Below are 19,607 nucleotides of genomic sequence, written 5' to 3'. Positions count from 1 at the left end.
AAAGTGTTGTTTTTTTTTTCTTTAAAAGCAAACTTGTATGGTTTAATAAGTTTTAACACATCCAGTGAATATATGAATACAGAAACATGATGGGCAGGATAATGTGTACAAGGCAGAATATGTCTAATCCCGCTGCCCCCACCATTATGGAAAAATTCCAATATAATTAATTAGTTTCTCTCTGTTCTTCTTACTCCCAAGGTACAGAACCTAGAAAGGGAAAAATCCATAGCATGTATGTAACTTATTCACTTTCTCCTTGTAGACACCTACGTCTGTATTGTCCTTGTAAACCTCCCTGTAAAAATGCTAAAATAATTTACTGTAAGGAAAATAACCAATGAAATTATATAATATGACTTTATCAGAGTCTACTTGGTTCATCTAGACTGCTTCTCTGAAACAAATCTGACTATAAAGTAGAGGTTATGTGTGTACACTCTCCAGCTTACATGATTAATAGAGTATTAAAACTAAGTCTCAAATTTAAACAGCTTCCTTTGAGCTCACATCTACCACATATAATCAATGTTAGCCTGCATCTCTGAAACCAAAATACATACCAATGCTTAAAAGAAATAATTTAAAAGTTCAGGGCATTGCAAGAGAGGAAAATGTTATTCCTATGCCTGATGCCTGATTTTTGCTCATATCTGTTTCTATTAGTAAATTTCATGATATGTAAGATCTATGATTTCTGAGAGTATATAATTTTATATGTTTTCATATAAAATTGTTGTCAATGAGTTTCTTAATGTGGGGTGGGAGATGGGGTGGAAGATGCTTCCAGCAATGGGAACCTATCAGCAGTGACATTATCAGATGCTGTTTTATGCAGCTCTGCTGTTCAACAGTAGCATTTCCTCCATTCTTCAACTATAATGGCTTGTTCATAAATTCATTAATTGACATCCACAGAATAAATCTTCTAATCCATAATGTTTATTAAGAAGAATTTCCTCACCTCTCTTTTCCTAGTGCTTTCATTGACCATAAATATATGCTAAGATGCTGGACCCAAATTTATTAGTCCATAAGATATCAATGTTTTTCTATCCCAAAGCTCTTTATTACCAGTTCCCATTATTTCCACCCATAATGGCTGAGAAGAAGAGTCTTGTTCTAACTATAGCCTACACCAGATAGAAATCTTTCCATTATTCTGACCTCCACTCAAAGTTGGCACTATAAGTGACCCAATAAATTGGCTAAAGCAGCATACCCAAATACATTAAACTCTAGGCTACCCCACAACCCTGCAACTTGATCATGACACAGTTAGTCTAAGACTGGGCTCCTAATTCCTGCTTTGGCAAAAGCTATAGGAGGAGTAAACTATTTATGTGAATGTGTTAGAGAATGTAAAATAAAGATTAGTAACACAGAAAGGCAACTCATTGTAGATATGATAAACTAGGGAAAGGGTACACCTCTGCTGCTGACCCTAGGTCCTTTCTTTTACTCATTCATGGCCCCAGACTAGCCCAATGATGGCAGAGTAAGGACTGACACTTTTAAAACTGTGGGAAAGGACTTCCCTGGCAGCACAGTGGTTAAGAATCTGCCATGGCAATGCAGGGGACATGGGTTCGAGCCCTGGCCCCGGAAGATCCCACGTGCCGTGGAGCAACTAAGCCGGTGTGCCACAACCAGTGAGCCTGAGCTCTAGAGCTCCTGAGCCACAACTACGAGCCTGCGTGCCACAACTACTGAAGCCTGCATGCCTAGAGCCCATGCTCAGCAAGAAAGCCACTGCAATGAGAAGCCCACACACTGCAACAAAGAGCAGCTCCCGCTTGCCACAACTAGAGAAAGATCGTGCACAGCAACAAAGACCTAATGCAGCCAAAAATTAATTAATTAATTAAAATAAGACTGTGGGAAATATTGAATAAGGTTTAGGAGGGTTAAGTACAGGTTACCTATACTCTAGTCAAACAGGACATAACATAAAACTAATAATGAGTACGAGCAAACAAGATTGGTGGCTCTGACAGTCTTCATGTATCTCCTTCAGAGTACAGGACTGAGAAATATTAGACAGAAAGAATACAGGGAGGTAGGAAGGAAGGGGAAGGGAGGAAAGATGAGAGTAAGGAAAGAATAAAGAAGGAAGAAAGCAAGAGAAGAAAGGAAATAAGGAAGGAAGGAAGGAGAGAGGGAGGGAAGGAAGGAAGGAAGGAAGGGAGGGAAGAAGGAGAGAAGGAAAGAAGAGAGATAGAGAGAAGGGGATTAGGAAGTGCACTCTTAACTTTAATCAACTCTATCCAGATGAAGTAAGATCTCACAACTAGTGCTAATCTTGGGGCCATCATACCTTCATGGTTATTTATTGTTGTGTAACAAACTACCCCAAAACTTAGTAGTTTAAAATAAAAACCATTTTATTATATCTTTAGGGGGTCATTTTGCTCACCAGAAAATAACATGATCATGATTTTAAGAAATTTTTTATTTCAACCCCACATATCACATTCAGGCAGATTTTATGTACCAACCAAGGTCTTGTTAGCAGTGGTAGAAACAGACAGTTGTTTTATTTCTATTGACCATTGTTTCTACAGTTGTAAATTAAATTCCTTAGTTAGAAACAACGTTGTGTAGGATACAATTATTGTAAAGAATGCATTTAGTAAGTTCACAGGTGACAATTTTGGAAGAAGTGTTTTGGGCTGAGAAGACAAATCTATAATCAGAATTAATGTCTATAGTGAGGACAAACCACTGCTCCATCTATAATCAAAAGAATCTAATGTAATTAGCCTGCTTAGAGGTGTTTGGTTATACCCCTGGGACACAACTTTATATCAGAGATAACCTAGTACATAGAGTGTCTTTCCCTGAGCTAGAAAAGGGTGCTGCTTTCTTCAAGATTTTCAATCATTTACTTACATCTGATAGAAAATTGCCATAATACATAAATTATTGGGTTGGCCAAAAAGTGTCTTAAGTTTTTAAGTAAATATAAAAGACATGTTTTTCATTTTCACCAAGAACTTTATTGAACAATGTATTCACCCTTTTGTTCCACTACCTTCTGACATTTTTCAGGCAACTTCATAATTCCATCTTCCCAAAACTTTTTATATTTTTGAGCAAAGATCTGTTCCAGGTGCATTTTACAGTCTTCCAGGGAACTGAATTTTTTTCCAGTAAGAGAATTTTGTAAAGACCAAAATAGATGGAAATCTGAAGGTGCAGTGTCTGGTGAATACGACAGATGAATCAGAACTTCCCAGACAAGCTGTAACAGTTTTCGCCTGGTCATCAAAGAAACATGCCGTCTTGCGTTAGCCTGATGGAAGATTGTGCATTTTCAGTTAACTAATTCTGGACGCTTTTCATCGAGTGCTGTTTTCAGCTGGTCTAATTGGGAGCAGTATTTATTGGAATTAATCATTTGGTTTTCCGGAAGGAGCTCATAAGAGAGGACTCCCTTTCAATCCCACCATATACACATCAACTTCTTTGGATGAAGATTGGCCATTGGTGTGGTTGATGGTGGTTCATTTCACTTGCCCCACGATCTCTTCCATTCCACATTATTGTACAGTATCCACTTTTCATTGCCCATTACAATTTGTTTTAAAAATGGAATGTTTTCATTATGTTTAAGTAGAGAATCTCATGTGGAAATATGGTCAAGAAGGTTTTTTTCACTTAACTTATGTGGAACACAAACATCGAAGAGATGAACATAACCAAGCTGGTGCAAATGATTTTCAACACTTGATTTGGATATTTTGAATATGTCGGCTATCTCCTGAGTGGTATAATGTTGATTGTTCTCAGTTAATGTCTCGATTTGATCGCTATCAACTTCAACTGGTCTACATGACCATGGAGCATTGTCCAATGAGAAATCTCCAGCACAAAACTTGGCAAACCATTTTTGACACGTTCGATCAGTCACAGCACCTTCTCCATACACTGCACATACAACCTAAAAAAATTGTTTCGAAGGAATTTAAAGACAACTAAGTGCTCCCAGAGCCATCTTATGAAAAAAACTGAATGAAACTTTTGGCCAACCCAATAATATATATATATAATGCATATGATACTAATGACATCAGCTAGGTGGTATGGTATACCTAACACTAAACAACTTTACAAGTGGACCTGACTGTAGTAGCTATATGAATTATATTTCTCTTTTATGTATATATCTATAAATATTAATTACTATTTTCCCCTCTTACTTTTTCCTCTTATTTAAAAATAATCTAGGTTATTTTCATAGTGGTTAAAGTACAATTTTATCTTCATATTATAAAATAATAATGTAGGCTACCTAGAAGAATATTGACTATTACTTTGAGATGGATCTGTCCCACTGATAAAAGATTGGGTCTATATTACATAATTATTCATTTTAGGCAAAAGAAATTTTTATTACTATTATTTCTCTTTTGACGTTTAAATAGAAAGATGTGCATGGATTCTGAGCTGCCAAAGAGATATAACGTAGCAATTATTGTGATATTCTTTTCCACATAGCTTTTAGGATGCCTTTCTGTACCACAGAGACTTAGTTTGAAAGCTACGTTTCCTGAACACTTTTGTAGCTAGAGTTCTACATGCAAATTGGGCTTTTACTGACTAGATGCCCTTACACAAAATATGGATGACACAATTAATGCAGAGGTTATTTTCCTACTTCTTTTTGCAAGTTTTTGGCTTGCTAGGCAAGATTTTGGAGAACATTTTACACTGTATCACTGTTACAGTGTTCATTATCCATATTTCATTTCAATCCTAATGGTAGACATGTCAGCTTCTTATTTTTACTTTTCCATCCTTATATAGCTGCAATGGTTAAAGAGTTCTTAAATCAATAGCTCTTGTGTTGGCCTGATAGGTGGTACATTACTTGATGGATAATTGTGTCTAGCACAATTCATTTGTGGAGTGCCTGCCTAGACCTTGCTCCTCTATCCCTTTCAACAATATTGTAAATACACTATATTTTACAACTAAATATATTCTAACTTACAATAATTAAAATGGATTACATTTATTGTTCTGAATTCGGAACTGATACAGAAGGTGATATTAAAAGTCAGTTGGGGGCTTTCCTGGTGGCGCAGTGGTTAATAATCTGCCTGCCAATGCAGGGGACTCAGGTTCGAGCCCCGGTCCAGGAAGATGCCACATGCCGTGGAGCCGCTAGGCCCATGAGCCATGGCCGCTGAGCCTGCGCGTCCGGAGCCTGTGCTCCGCAACGGGAGAGGCCACAACAGTGAGAGGCCCGCATACCGAAAAAAAAAAAGTCAGTTGGAGCTTCCCTGGTGGTGCAGTGGTTAAGAATCTGCCTGCCAATGCAGGGGACTCGGGTTCAAGCCCTGGTCCAGGAAGATCCCGCATGCCGCAGAGCAACTAAGCCCGTGTGCCACAACTACTGAGCCTGCGCTCTGGAGCCCGTGAGCCACAACTACTGAAGCCTGCATGCCACAACTACTGAAGCCACGTGCCTAGAGACCATGCTCCACAACAAGAGAAGCCACTGTATTGAGAAACCCATGCACTGCAACGAAGAGTAGTCTGCTCGCCACAACTGGAGAAAGCCCATGTGCAGCAACGAAGACCCAATGCAGCCAAAAATAAATAAATAAATAAGTTTATTTTTTTTTTAAGTGAGTTAAAATATATGACCTTGACAAGATATGCATGGCAGAAGGCAAAGGACTCTAGTTATTTGTTGGCCTGTGGTAAAATATCTTATGAAACATGTATTATTCTCAATGGCTGCCCCTGTTACTAAGAGGCTGAGTGTTAGTAGAACTATTTTGTATACCTCAAAATGTAACTGTGTGTTGGCTGCTGTTTTTGACTTTTACCAAATTACATAAGAGACAGGTTAACTGAGGCTCATTGTAAACAGGTGGCTGTGAAGAAGCAGCCTTAAAGGGAGATAAGACTGCAAGAATTTTCTAGCAGTCTCAGTATAAGCCTGCCAGACAATAGAAGGTAGCCCAAAGCTATATATCAAATATTAGATGTCACCATCCCACCAAAGCCTGTAATTTTAGATGTCCTCACATTTGCCAACATTAAGAGAGAGGAAAGGGCTCAGCACAAAGACATTGATACTAGACAAAGCAGGATTCAGTGCTTTGTCTAGACAAGGTTTTTCATGTGTTCACTTGCCCTTAGAACTAACTGAATGAAAATAGATGCAAAGCCAAATAGGGACTTACATTGCCAAAGAAACCACAAGTCTGGAGCACAGTGCCAGTTTCATTTCTAAGGCAAACCCTGGCCTCCAAACCTGCACCAGATGGAAGCTGCTGTGAAAGCTGTGAAGTCCTACTTCTCACGTGCCCACACAACAGACTCTGCAAGGAGACTTCTCAGTGAGCAGAGCCAGGGTCTATGACACAACACAACATGAGTCAACCCAGAGCACACTGGTTTCTCCATAAGTAACTTGATCCACTACCAAGGCAGGCACTTCTCAAAATAATCCCTTCCCAGAAATATTATATGACTCCTATGAACTGGGACTTCTGGAAGGTTTTCATTCTTTTGTCTTCTTTAATGAAAATGTTTCTACCCTGTTCATACAGCATTTATTGCATACTGGCTGCAAGATGTTAAGATATTTTTTTCATTAGATTATAGGTCACCAGACCACAGATACCTATATCCAAACTGATGAAGAGGTCTACATAACACTTAGAAATCTTAGATCTGGGCATGGATGTGATCATTACCAGATTTGAACTGCTTCATGTTGGCAAGAATTAAATTAGTGTTGTAGATAACAGCTAAAGTATTCATAGATATTTGGTGGCAGAGGCAAGTCTAGTCATTGATATGGCATGTTCAATATCCCTTTTCTATTTAGCAAAAGCACTTCTGAGTTTTAGGTAGACATATGGTGACCAAGCTAGGTGAGACACGCTTTCGCTCGTTGAAACTAGAAATGGCGATGTAATAAAATCTTGACAATGAGGATGTGAATCATGTTTTGATAGTCTTTTAACATTATTGTGAGAATTTAAGTGACAGAGAAAAAATTGTACTTTCACTCCTACCCTTCATCAATGCTATACCAATACTTCATTGTATTTACTCTTAATTCATAACATTCTTAAAATATTTTGTTAAATGACCTCCCCTTTCTAATTTTGCAGTTATAAAAATGTATGTGAGAGAATAGTGACTGACAGGCAGAAGAAAAGAGTAAAACTTAAGGGAAACCCAACTGGTAAGAGAATGTTGGAGATATTTTATTTTCATTCATCATAGATGGGAGAAATTGGAAGAGGCAAAACTCTTCAGAGAGCATTCTTACAGACTATAAAAGCTGGAGACCTGCTCATTAAAATAAAGACCTATATTTTGAAATCAAACATCTGCCTTATAGTTATGCTTCATTTGTACAAATATAATCCAGCTAATTAGTTATATCTATCTAGAAAACTCATATATTCCATTCTTTGTTCCTAATAGATGGAAGGGTAGAGGACTTTTTATGACAATATTATTTTGAGGACATAAAGTACACATCTTTGAAATTGGACAGTCCCTGAAAAAACAAATACAGTTTCATTCTTTTTAAAATCTTACCTTTGCAAAAATGGGAAAGAAGAAATCATTTTTAATATCCTTTTAAAAGTGTTTTGAATTTAGAGTAAATACAATGAAGTATTGCCACAGCTTTGATGAAGAAAAGGCATGAAATTATAGGCATACTTCTGTCACTTAGCAAATTCCCATAATAGTGTCAAATCTAAATCTTGTCCAAAAGTGACTTGTATTTATGGCAGAAATTCTGCACACCATTAACTGTTTTGTGTATATGTATAAGCTGCTAAAAGTAATTTGTGGCAAAAGCCACAGTGTTAATAAATTTCCATATCTTAAAAGACTTCATGCTGGCAAATTTGTGGAGCCATTTAAAACATTTCAACCTAAAGACAGTTTTATCTCCTACTTGTTTCCTCTTTTTCTTTCTATTCCCAAGCTTAGAATATTTACCGTTTTGCTTCTTTACAACTTAGCCTCTATTTCTGCAGATAGTCTAATGAATGCATAAGTATGAAAAGTAAAAATCAAGAAGGTACTCTTTCTGAAACCAGGCAAGTGAGCATGACAATTGTACTAAATCTACATTTTCTGTAATATTTCAGCAACTCAGAAATTTCCTGACTAGAATATTTCTTAGAATATACTCTGATATGCATAGAATAATATACATTCTAGAGGTTATGAAATAACAAAGTTTGTTTGCATGGTAATTAGATGCTCAGTGTATGCACATATTTGTCTATTAAGTATGTGCAAAGAGACCTGTTATTAGAAACAAATTTTCAAGGAAACTTTGCAAATGTTTCTAATGTTTGGGCATAATAAGAATGTATATACTTTTTACACATTACCAAAACAATATATACAAATGTAAAAAAAAAACAAAATTGCATAGTATCAAAGTAAAAAACAAGTTTCTGAAACCATTCCCCAACTCCCAGTGCACTTTCTGAAGGAAAACTCTTTGTAGTATTCACTTCTTTAAGTGATTGTTCTATAAACATATGTTGTTTGCATTTATATCTGTTTTTTCATACACATGTTTTTGATTGTCTTTCTATCTCTGAGAATTAAAGTTTACTCCACTTATGCTTATCTTACTATCACTCACTTTCTATATTCAGCTGATTCAATTGTTAGTTTAAATTAGTATGTTTCTAGATTGCCTGGATTTAAATCCTAAGTGAAATTCTCCCTCAAAATACATACATACATATTTTAGAATACATTTATTTTGAGGAAATTACATAACTTTTCTGTCTCTTGGTTTTCTAATCCGTAATGTCAAAACAACTACCCATGTTGGAGAAGTTATAAGGAATATGTTAGAGAATGGATGTAAATTAATTAGAACAGTTACATTCAAGTATAAAATAACTTCTTAAATTATCAAAGTATAGTAATTTAATATTTCTTTCTATAGGCATAATTAGATTCCCCATGCTTTGCAGACAAATTGACCATCAAAATGGAAAATCTTTGAATATATTATGTTTACAACATTATGTCTATGCTAACATTGTTGAATACATAACTCAGATTGAGGGATAGACTTACATTATCTTTGTCATGGCTATATTACCTTCATTTTTGCATGGTTCAAAGGAAATTATCTAAAAAGTTAATTTTAAATAAATTATTCTTTATTTCATCTATTATCAAAATCATGTCCCATTTTGTTTCATTAAAATATTCTTTACTTGATATTATTAATATTACTTTTTGTTTTTGCTTATACAATACAATGAACAATGTCTTTATTTTATCAATATTATCCTTCTAACATACTATACTATAATTCCTGGAGGTCTGTACCCTTCTGCTCCACTCTGCTCCAGTTGCTTTCTAGGATTGTATTATAACCAAATCCTGGGAATTTACTTCATTTCACTTAAGGTGTACATGAGTATTTTATTTATATATGTATCATATGTTCTTAATTTTCTTGGTTTTCTTCGTATTATTTATTTGCCTTCACAACTGATTCCTATTTTAGTGTTAAATTAAAAGTTCCTATCATTTTCTGTTAGAATGTTGGGGCTTTTTTATACTTTGTTATAGAAAACTGTAGATAATCTAATGTTCATTTTCAGATTGTTATATACATTCTTCCTCAAATCTTTCAAGATTATAATTTTATTCTTATAATTTTGAAATTTCCACGAGAATATACTTTTCTGTGGGCCTTTTAAATGTAAACAGCTTGACATTCAATCGGTTATTTCTATTTGAACACTTATGCTAAATTGCAAAGCAAGAATGTCATTTGCTTTTAAAAAAAAAATCTTATTGGAGTATAGTTGATTTACAATGTTGTGTTAGTTTCTCCTGTGCAGCAAAGTGAATCAGTTATACATATACATATATCCACTCTTTTTTAGATTATTTTCCCATATAGGTCATTAAAAACTATTGAGTAGAGTTCCCTGTGCTATACATTAGGTTTTTATTAGTTAGCTATTTTAAATATAGTAGTGTGTATATGTCAACAAAAAACTCCTAATTTATTCCTCCACACCTTTCTCCTATGGTAACCATAAGATTGTTTTCTACATTTGTGACTCTATTTCTATTTTGTAAATAAGTTCATTTGTACCATTTTTTTAGATTCCACATATAAGTAATATCATATAATATTTATCCTTCTCTGTCTGACTTACGTCGCTCAATATGACAGTCTCTAGGTCCACGCATGTTGCTGCAAATGGCATTATTTTGTTCTTTCATATGGCTGGGTAATATTCCATTGTATATATGTACCACATCTCCTTTATTCATTCTTCTCTTGATAGACATTTAGGTTGCTTCCAGGTACTGGCTATTGTGAATAGTGCTGCAATGAATATTGGGGTGCATTTATCTTTTTGAAGTATAGTTTCTCAGGGAAAATGCCCAGTAGTGGGATTTTTGGATCATATAGTAGTTCTATTTTTAGTTTTATAAGGAACCTCCATACTGTTCTCCATAGTGGCTGTATCAATTTACATTCCAACCCACAGTGTAAAAGGGTTCCTTTCTCTCTACATTCTCCTCAGCATTTTCTGCTTGTAGATTTTTTGATGATGGCCAGTCTTACTGGTCTGAGTTGAAACCTCATTATAGTTTGATTTACATTTCTCTAATAATTAGTGTTGTAGGAGCTTTTCATGTGCTTTTTGGCCATCTGTATGTCTTCTTTGGAGAAATGTCTATTTAGATCTTCCATCCATTTTCTGATCAGGTTGTTTTTTTTGAATCGAGCTGCATGTGCTGTTTGTATATTTTGGAGATGAATCCCTTGTCAGTCACTTCATTTGCAAATATTTTCTCCCATTCTGTGGATTGTCTTTTTGTTTTGTTTATGATTTCCTTTACTGTGCAAAAGCTTTTAAGTTTAATTAGGTCTGATTTGTTTATTTTTGTTTTTATTTTATTACTCTAGCAGGTGGATCCAGAAAGATCTTCCTTTGATAAATGTCAGAGAGTGTTCTGCCTATGTTTTCCTCTAAGAATTTTACAGTATCCAGCCTTACATTTAGGTCTTTAATCCATTTTCAGTTTATTTTTCTGTATGGTGTTAGAGAATGTTCTAATTTCATTCTTTTACATGTAGTCGTCCAGTTTTCCCAGCACCACTTATTCAAGAGACTATCTTTTCTCCATTTTATGTCCTTGCCTCCTTTGTCATAGATTAGTTGACCATAGGTGTGTGAGTTTATCTCTGGACTTTCTGTCCTGTTTCATTGATCTATATTTCTGGGTTGAGGCAGTACCATACTGTTTAGATTACTGTAGCTTTGCAGTATAATCTGAAGTCAGGGAGCCTGATTCCTCAAGCTCCAGTTTTCTTTCTCAAGATTGCTTTGGCTATTCAGGGTCTTTTGTGTCTCCATACAAATTTTAAGATTTTTTGTTCTAGTTCTGAAAAAAATGTCATTGGTAATTTGATAGGGATTGCATTGAATCTGTAGATTGTTTTGGGTAGTATAGTCATTTTGGTAATATTGATTCTTCCAATTCAAGAACATGGTATATCTCTCCATCTATCTGTGTCATCTTTCATTTCTTTGACGAGTAACTTATCATTTTCTGAGTACAGGTCTTTTGCCTCCTTAGGTAGGCTTATTCCTAAGTATTTTATTCCTTTTAATGTGATGGTAAATGGGATTGTACCTTAATTTCTCTTTCTGATTTTTGTTGTTAGTGTATAGGAATGCAAGAGATTTTTGTTTACTGATTTTGTATCCTGCAAATTTATCAAATTCATTCATGAGAACTAGTACTATTCTGGTAGTGTCTTTAGAATTTTCTAAGAATTGTATCCTGTCATATGCAAACAGTGAAAGTATTACTTTTTCTTTTCCAATTTGGATTTTTTTTTTCTTCTCTGATTGCCATGTCTAAGACTCCCAAAATATGTTGAAAAAATGTGGTAAGAGTGGACTTCCTTGACTTGTTCCTGATCTTAGGGGGAATGCTTTCAGCTTTTCACCATTGAGAATGATGTTTGCTGTGGGGTTGTCATATATGTCCCTTATTATGTCTAGGTAGGTTCCCTCCATGCCCACTACCTGGAGAGTTTTTATCATGAATTGGCATTGAATTTTGTCAAAAGCTTTTTCTGCATTTATTGAGATGATCATATTTAAAAAAAAATATTTTATACTGGAATATAGTCAGATAACAATGTGTTAGTTTCAGGTGTACAGCAATGTGATTCAATTATACATATACATGTATCTATTCTTTTTCAAATTCTTTTCCTGTTTAGGTTATTACAAAATATTGAGCAGAGTTCCCTGTGCTACACTGTAGGTCCTTGTTGGTTTTCTATTTTAAATATAGCAGTTGTTGTTGGAAAATATGCTTGATATTGATTTCAATTTTCTTAAATTCACCGAGGCTCACTTTGTGGTCCAGCATGTGTACCACATGAAAAGAATGTGTATTCTGCTGCTTTTGGATGGAATGCTCTATAAATATCAGTTAAGTCCCTTTGGTCTAATGTGTCATTTCCTATTGATTTTCTGTCTGGATGATCTGTCCATTGGTGAAAGTGGGGTGTTAAAGTCCCCCACTATTATTGAGTTACTGTCAATTTCTCCTTTTATAGCAGTTAGTATTTGCCTTATATATTGAGGTGCTCCTATTTTGGGTGCATAAATATTTACAATTGTTATGTCTTCTTGGATTGATCCCTTGATCATTATGTAGTGCCTTTCTTTGTCTCTTATAATCTTTATTTTAAAGTCTATTTTGTCAGACATGAGTATCGTTACTCCAGTTTTCTTTTGATTTCCATTTGCATGGAATCCTTTTTACCATACCCGTACTTTCAGTCTGTATGTGTCCCTAAGTCTGAAGACAGCAAATATAGGGGTAGACAGCAAATATAGTGGTCTTGTTTTTATATCCATTCATCCTGTCCATGTCTTTGGGTTGGAGAGAGATGATCATATGGTTTTTATTCTTCAGTTTGTTAATGTGGTGTATCACATGGATTAATTTGCATATATTGAAGAATCCTTTCATCCCTGTGATAAATCCCACTATGTATGATCCTTTTCATGTGTTGGTGGATTCGGGTTCCTAGTATTTTCTTGAGGAATTTTGTGTCTGTGTTAATCAGTTATATCAGCCTATAGTTTTCTTTTTTTTATGGTATCTTTGGTTTTGATATCAGGGTGATGGTGGCCTCATAGAATGAGCTTGGGAGTGTCCTTCTTCTGCAACATTTTTGGAAGAGTTTCAGAAGGATAGGTGTTAACTCTTCTCTAAATGTTTGATAGAATTCACCTGGAAGTCATCTGGTCCTGGATTTCTGTTTGTTTGAATTTTTTAAATCACACTTTTAATTTCAGTACTTTTGATTGGTCTGTTCATATTTTCTATTTCTTCCTGGTTCAGTCATGGAAGGTTGTACCTTTCTAAGAATTTATCTGTTTCTTCTAGATTGTCCATTTTATTGGCATATAGTTGTTTTTAGTAGTCTGTTATGATCCTTTTTATTTCTGTGGTGTCCATTGTAACTTCTCCTTTTTCATTTCTAATTTTATTGATTTAAGCCCTCTCCTTTTATTTATTTATTTTTATTTGATGAGTTTGGCTAAAAGTCTATCAATTTTGTTTATCTTTCAAAGAACCAGCTTTTACTTTCATTGATCTTTGTTGTTGATTTCATCATCTCTATTTCATTTATTTCTGCTCAGATCTTTATGATTTCTTTCTTTCTACTAACTTTGGGTTTTGTTTGTTCTTCTTTCTCTAGTTGCCTTAGGTGTAAGGTTAGGTTGTTTATTTGATATTTTTCTTGTTTCCTGAGGTACATTTGTATTGGTATAAGCCTCCTTCTTAGAACTGCTTTTGCTGCATTCCATAGGTTTTGATCATCGTGTTTTCATTGTCATTTATCTCTAGGTATTTTTTTATTTCCTCTTTGATTTTTTTTCAGTGAGCTATTGGTTGTTTAGCTTATTCTCCATGTGTTTATGTTTTTTACAAGTTTGTTTTTCCTGTCAGTTTTTTCTAATCTCCTTACGTTGTGGTCAGAAAAGATGTTTGATATGATTTCAATTTTTTAAAATTTATTGAGACTTGATTTGTGGCCCAAGACATGATCTATTGTGGAAAATGTTCCATGTACACTTAAGAAGAAAGTGTATTCTAGTGATTTCGGATGGAATGTTGTATAAATATTGGTTAAGTCCATCTTGTCTAATGTGTTATTTAAAGCCTATGTTTCCTTATTGATTTTCTGTTTGGATGATCTGTCCATTGGTGTAAGTGGGATGTTAAAGTCCCCCATTATTGTTGTATTACCGTCTATTTCTCCTTTTATGGCTGTTTGCATTTGACTTATATATTGGGTGCTCCTATGTTGAGTGCATATATATTTATAATTTTTATAATTTCTTGGATTGATCCTTTGATCATTATGTAGTGTCCTTCCTTGTCTCTTGTAACAGTCTTTATTTTAAAGTATTTTTGGTCAGTTCCCTCCACCTCCACTGCTGCTGCCCCTCTGCCAGCACTCGGTGCCACCTCAGGCTGGTTGTCCTCTGCTGGAGGGAGCAAGGTGGCGAGCAACTGGGAGGGTGGTTGATGGGGTTGGTGGGGAAAGAGGCAGGGTGGCCAGTGGTCCTGAGTGCTGGGTGGTGGTGGCAGCATCTTGTCTCCATGGAGCCTACCCATGGTGCCCATTTGCTCTAAGGTGGACAGCAGATTGTGCATTTATCAGAACATTTTCACTGCTGCACCGAGGGCACACACATCTTCAGTGGGACTCGGAATTCCTGGAGAATTGCCTTTGTGAAAAGCTGGCATAATTTCTTTAAATTCCATCTCTTAGTTTCCCATTTTGTTGTTTCAAAAAGATATCAAGAAACCACAAATAACTTTAGTAATGAAGTTTGACTGCCATTTCTTGGATGAAGGTTTTATTGCCAAGGACATTCTGGACCAAAACATTAATGAAGTTCCTTCTTCTGAAGATAAGTATGCCTTCTATGTTGCGGACCTGGGAGGCATTGTAAAGAAACATCTGATATGGTTTAAAGCTCTTACTTGAGTCACACCCTTTATTTATTTATTTATTTATTTTTTGCGGTATGCGAGCCTCTCACTGTTGTGGCCTCTCCCATTGCGGAGCACAGGCTCCGGACGTGCAGGCTCAGCGGCCATGGCTCACGGGCCCAGCCGTTCCACGGCATGTGGGATCTTCCCGGACTGGGGCATGAACCTGTGTCTCCTGCATCGGCAGGTGGACTCTCAACCACTGTGCCACCAGGGAAGCCCGAGTCACACCCTTTTATGCAGTCAAATGCAATGATAGCAGAACCATAGTGAAGACCACACCTGCCATTGGGAAAGGATTTGACTGTACCAGCAAGACTGAAATCCAGTTGGTGCAGAGTCTCAGGGTGCCTCCAGAGAGGATTATCTATGCAAATCCTTGTAAACAAGTGTCTCAGATTAAATATGCTGCCAATAATGGAGTCTAAATGATGACTTTTTTTTTTTTTTGCGGTACGCCGGCTCTCACTGTTGTGGCCTCTCCCATTGTGGAGCACAGGCTCCGGACGCGCAGGCTCAGCGGCCATGGCTCAAGGGACCAGCCGCTCCGCGGCATGTGGGATCCTCCCCGACCGGGGCACGAACCCGTGTCCCCTACATCGGCAGGCGGACTCTCAATCACTGTGCCACCAGGGAAGCCCCAAATGATGACTTTTGATAGTGAAGTCGAGTTGGTGAAAGTTGCCAGGGCACATCCAAAGGGCAAGTTGGTTTTTCAGATTGCCACTGATGATTCCAAAGCAGTCTGTCACCTCAGTGTCAAATTTGGTGTCACGCTCAAAACCAGCAGGCTTCTTTTGGAATGGGCAAAAGAGCAAGTTATTGATGTCATTGGTGTCAGCTACCATGTGGGACATCATTGTACTGATCCAGAGACCTTCGTGCAGACCATCTCTGATGCCCACTGTGACTTTGACATGGGAGCTGAGGTTGGTTTCAACATGTTTCTGCTTGATATTGGTGGTGGCTTTCCTGGATCTGAGGATGTAAATCTTAAATTTGAAGAGACCACCAGTGTAATCAACCCAGTGTCGTGCAAGTACTTTCCATCAGATTCTGGAGTGAGAATCATACCTGAGCCAGGAAGATACTGTGTTGCCTCAGTTTTCACTCTAGCAGTTAATATCATTGCCAAAAACTCATCTTAAAGGAACAGACAGGCTCTGATGATGAAGATGAGTCGAGTGAACAGACATTTATATATTATGTGAATGATGGAGTATATGCATCATTCAACTGCATCCTCTACGATCATGAACATGTGAAGCCTCTTCTGCAGAAGAGACTCAAACCAGATGAGAAGTATTATTCATTCAGCATCTGGGGACCAACCTGTGATGGCCTGGATTGCATTGTTGAGCACTGTAACTTACTTGAGATGCATGAGGGCGATTGGATGCTGTTTGAAAACATGGGTGTTTACACTCTGCTCTGTCACTGCTGTCACTGCTGCTTTTACTTTCAATGGATTCCAGAGACCAACCATCTACTATGTTATGTCAGGGCCACCATGGCAACTGATGCAGAAAATCCAGAACCATGACTTCCCACTCGGAGTAGAGGAGCTGGATGTTGGCACTCTGCCTGTGTCCTGTGCTTGAGAGAGTGGGATGAAACGGCACCCAGCAGCCTGTGCTTCAGCTTGTATTAATGTGTAGATACAATTCTTGTAGCTGTTAACTGTGAGTTTAGCTTGATTTAAGGGTTTGGGGGGGACCATTTAACTTAACTACTGCTAGTTTTGAGATGTCTATGTGAGTAGTGTTGGCACAGATGCAACAATGTGGAAGACTAGGTGATGGGGTCACACTTAACTGTGTTCCTATGGAAACTATTTGAATATTTGTTTTATATAGATTTTTATTCACTTTTCAAACATGCTACTAAAGCATGCCCTTCAACTGCTGAGCAAGCATTTGTATCTTGTGCATTATCAGAATGGGCCAGAAGCTTAGTGTTGTGACCTATTTTAAAGTAAATACATAAGTAATCTTGAAATGATTTTTTAAAAAAGTCTATTTTGTTTGATATGAATATTGCTACTCCAGCTTTCCCTTGGTTTGCATTTGCATGGAACACCTTGTTTCATCTTCTCACTTTCGGTCTGTATGTGTCCCTAGATCTGAATTAGGTCTCTTGTAGACAACATTTATATGAGTCTTGTTTTTGTATCCATTCATCCAGTCTATGTATTTGAGTTAAAGCATTTAATCCATTTACATTTAAGGTAATTATCAATATGTATGTTCCTACTGTCAGTTTCTTAATTGTCTTGGATTTGTTTTTGCAGGTATTTTTTTCTTCCCTTCCTCTTTTGTTCTCTTCTTTGTGATTTGATAACTATCTTTCTTGTTGTGTTTGGGTTATGTGTGTGTGTGTGTGTGTGTGTGTGTGTGTGTTTCTACTGTAGTTTTTTGATTTGCTGTTCCCATGAGCTTTTGATATAGCAGTCTATATATGTAAAGGTTGTTTTAAGTTGCATGCCTCTTCCCACCTAGAGAAGTTCCTTTAGCATTTGTTGTAAAGCTGGTTTGGTGGTGCTGAATTCTTTTAGCTTTTTCTTGTCTGTAAAGTTTTTGATTTCTCTGTCAAATCTGAGCAAGAGCCTTGCCTGGTAAAGTATTCTTGGTTGTAGGTTTTTCCCTTTCATCTCTTTACATATATTGTGTCACTCCCTTCTGTCCCGCAGAATTTCTGCAGAAAAATCAGCTGATAATCTTATGGGGATTCTCTTGTATGTTATTTGTTGCTTTACCCTGTTGCTGTTAATATTTTTACCTTTGTCTTTAATTTTTGTAGTTTGATTAATATGTGTCTCAGCATGTTCCACCTTTGGTTCAGCCTGTATGGGACTCTCTGTGCTTCCTGGACTTGAGTGAGGGTTTTCTTTTCATGTTAGGGAAGTTTTTGGTTACAATATCTTCAAATATTTTCTTAGGCCCTTTTTCTTTCTCTTTTTCTTCTGGGACTCCTATATGCAAATGTTGGCGTGTTTAATGTCCCAGATGTCTCTGAGACTGTCCTCATTTCTTTTCATTCTTTTTTCTTTATTCTGTACCGTGGCAGTGATTTCCACTACTCTGTCTTTCAGCTCACTTATTAATTCTTCTGCCTCAGTTATTCTGCTATTGATTCCTTCTAGTGTATTTATTTTTTTTAATTTTTTTTTTTGCGGTACGCGGGCCTCTCACTGTTGTGACCTCTCCCGTTGGGGAGCACAGGCTCCAGAAGCGCAGGCTCAGTGGCCATGGCTCACGGGCCCAGCCACTCCACAGCATGTGGGATCTTCCTGGACCAGGGCACGAACCCATGTCCCCTGCATTGGCAGGCAGACTCTCAACCACTGCGCCACCAGGGAAGCCCCCTTCTAGTGTATTTTTCATTTCAGTTATTGTATTGTTCACCTCTGTTGGTTTCTTCTTAAACTCTTCTAGCTCCTTATTAAACATTTCTTGTATTGTCTTCATCTGGACCTCCCTTCTTTTTCTGAGATTTTGGATCAACTTTATTTATTTATTTATATTAATATTAATAATTAATTAATAATTAATATTATTATTACTCTGAATTATTTTTCAGGTATATTGCCTATCTCCTCTTCATTTAGTTGTTCTTGTAGGTTTTTATTTTGTTCCTTGGTTTGCATCATATTTGTCTTGCTGTCTCATTTTGTCTAACTTTCTGTGTTTGGTCTCCTTTCTGCAGGAGGCAGAATCATAGTATCTCTTACTTCTGGTGTCTGCCCCCTGGTGACTGAGTTTTTGTCTGGGGTCTTGTACTGGCTTCCTGGTGGGAGGGCCTGGTTCTTGCCCTTTGGTAAGTATAGCTGTGTCTTGTCCCTCTGGTGTGCAGAGCCTTGTCAAGTAGTGTGTTCTGAGGCAGCTGTGAGCTCAGGATGACTTTAGGCAGCCTGTCTTCTGATGGGTTGGGCTGTGTTCCTTTCTTGCTGATTGTTTGGTCTGAGGCATTCCAGTTATGGAGCCTGTAGGCTGCTGGGTGGGGCTGGATCTAGGTGCCAAAATGTGGACCTCCAGGAGATCTCACTCTGATCAATATTTTCTGGGGTCTCCAATATCAGTGTCCTTGCCCCACACTGAGCGACAGCTAGCCCCCACCTCTCCAGTAGACCCCCAAGGCACCTAGTTAGATCTAGTCTCACTTCCTGTAGAGGTATTTCTTTGTGCTGTGTTTCAGTGCAATTGAGGTCTTGTGTACACCCTCCAAGAGTGGTGTTTATGTTTCCCCAGCCTGTGGTGCTCCTGCACTCAGGTCCTGTTGGCCTTCAAAGCCAAATGCTCTGGGGGGTTCTTCCTCTCAATGCCTGACACTCAGGCTGTCTTCAAGGGCTATATTTATGTGGGAAGGTCCCTGTGTAACTCATGTGGGTTTAATATTTTTAGTGAAAGGGGTGTTTTTAGTATGGATGTCTGCTACCTCTTTCTTCAGTGTATGCTGGCTTTTATCCCCTTGATAGGAGGTGTGACTGATGTTGTGGTTACCTGACCCTGCAATGAATTTTG

The 19,607-nt window shown here is 37.2% G+C and overlaps 1 pseudogene; it reads left to right on the top strand.

Annotated features, from left to right (window-relative positions):
* Nucleotides 1-6,928: 6,928 nt before the first annotated feature.
* LOC101283896 (ornithine decarboxylase-like) lies at nucleotides 6,929-16,876 on the top strand (annotated as a pseudogene).
* The last annotated feature ends 2,731 nt before the right edge of the window (nucleotides 16,877-19,607 follow it).

This window comes from Orcinus orca, chromosome 18 (genome assembly GCF_937001465.1).
Source record: "Orcinus orca chromosome 18, mOrcOrc1.1, whole genome shotgun sequence".
Lineage (NCBI taxonomy): Eukaryota > Metazoa > Chordata > Mammalia > Artiodactyla > Delphinidae > Orcinus > Orcinus orca.
This window is presented reverse-complemented; position numbering and strand designations above follow the sequence as displayed.